Source organism: Sinocyclocheilus grahami, unplaced genomic scaffold, assembly GCF_001515645.1.
Source record: "Sinocyclocheilus grahami isolate Dianchi unplaced genomic scaffold, SAMN03320097.WGS_v1.1 scaffold591.1, whole genome shotgun sequence".
In the NCBI taxonomy this organism is placed as follows: domain Eukaryota; kingdom Metazoa; phylum Chordata; class Actinopteri; order Cypriniformes; family Cyprinidae; genus Sinocyclocheilus; species Sinocyclocheilus grahami.
The window spans coordinates 439,915-442,129 of NW_015505770.1; positions in this window are offsets into that span (position 1 = coordinate 439,915).

Below are 2,215 nucleotides of genomic sequence, written 5' to 3' on the forward strand. Positions count from 1 at the left end.
TCGTGCCGCTGCATTCTGAATCATTTGTAGAGGTTTGATTGTGCTTGATGGAAGTCCAGCCAGAAGAGCATTGCAGTAGTCCAGGCTAGAAATGACACGGGCCTGGACAAGAAGTTGTGCAGCATGCTCCGTTAGAAAGGTCATGATCTTTCTGATGTTGTGCAATGCAAACCTGCAAGATTGAGCAGTCTTTGCAATGTCCGTGCTCAAGCGCATTGCATAATTAGCTAGAACATATTTTATATAGGCTACTTATTACTAAACTGTTTTCTGAGTCAGTGTCGGCTGCAAAGATGAAGTTGACGATGCTGATGAACGACTTCATTCTCTAAATTTAATTATTTTTATTCTCAATATTTTATTTCTACATTTTTCTGGATATTTAATGAGTTTAACCTCACATTATAGGCTAATGACTTTATTCTGGAGATGTTTTTTTTGTTTTTATTGTTTGGCCCTATAATCCTCTTTCTTACTCTCTCATTTGGCATGGATCCAAATGTTTCTATATTCACAATGTTGGCAATTTGAATTTGAATGCTACAGACTAATATTTATTAGGCCTATGTAAACCGGTCTTTGTACTTAACCCGCTTTCCAAAAAACATATTAAATAAAAAATAAAAAATCATGGTCTTCTTCACATGAAAAATCATCCTCTTCACATGAGCAAATATGTGCTTGGCCCAAGCTCAGGCTGAACGGCACGGATTGTACTACGGACTGTTTTAATTAACCAGTGTATCTAGATTCTATAGTGTATCTATATGTTTGGTTGACTGTATTTTATTCTGATAATGAACAGGCTGCAGCATTTGCAATGCTGTAGGCCTATATGAAAGGTGAATTACAGAACTTACAGCCTCTTTGTGATGGTACCACGAGGCGTCGCTCACTAGCAGATTTCAGACTTCTGGAGGGGATGTAGATTCGTAGTAGTGAGTGGAAGTAGGCGGGTGCTGAGCCTGTGGCTGTTCTATATGCAAGCATCAATGTCTTGAACTTGATGCGAGCCGCAACTGGTAGCTAGTGCAAGGAGATCATAAAGAGAGGTGTAACATGGGCTCTTTTGGGCTCGTTGAAGACCAGTCGTGCCGTTGCATTCTGAATCATTTGTAGAGGTTTGATTGTGCTTGATGGAAGTCCAGCCAGAAGAGCATTGCAGTAGTCCAGGCTAGAAATGACACGGGCCTGGACAAGAAGTTGTGCAGCATGCTCCGTTAGAAAGGTCATGATCTTTCTGATGTTGTGCAATGCAAACCTGCAAGATTGAGCAGTCTTTGCAATGTAGTCTTTGAAGGTCAGCTGGTCATCAAAAATTACACCAAGATTTCTGACCGAAGTTGATGGGGTAATTGTAGAAGAACCTAGCTGGATGGTGAAATCATGCTGTAGATTCGGAGTGGCAGGGAAGACAAGAAGCTCAGTCTTTGCCAGGTTGAGCTGTAGGTGATGTTCTTTCATCCATGCCGAGATGTCCACCAGACAGCCTGAGATCCGTGCAGCTACCATTGGATCATCTGGTTGAAAAGAGAGATGGAGCTGTGCATCATCAGCATAGCAATGGTAGGAGAAGCCATGTGCCTGTATGATGGGAGCCAGTGATGTAGTGTATATGGAGAAGAGGAGGGGTCTAAGAACTGATCCCTGAGGATCCTCAGTGACCATTTGATGTGCTTTGGATACATCCCATCCCCAGGCCATCCTGAAAGACCTACCAGTGAGATAGGATTCAAACTAGCGAAGTGGAATCCCTGTGATGCCCAGTGATGAGAGGGCAGACCGGAGGATCTGATGATTGACATGATTACACGAGCCTAAAAGAAAAGAATAATAGAATTAGAACAAATATAACTAACAGTTTTATTAGAGAAATAAGAGAGAGAGATTTTGAGATAAAGTTGTGGACTGAACATCATTAATCGATGATCAAGAGTACATGTTAGCGTTGTAGGATCTGTCTCACAACAGACCCACCTACATGATGGAGACACACACATCAAACCCGCACATTCCATGGAAGGTTTTTGAGGTTCGTCTCCCCAGCCATCTGCAGTCGTAAAACTCATGCAGGATCAAGCAAGGTGAAGCATTTCCTGGACTGTTTGGCTATATCTCAAGATAAGCTAAAAGGACAGTACTTTAACGGTGCTTAAAATTGTTTTACGGGCTTGCAAAGAGCAGATAGAAATACCCTCATGACCAGTGGACGCAT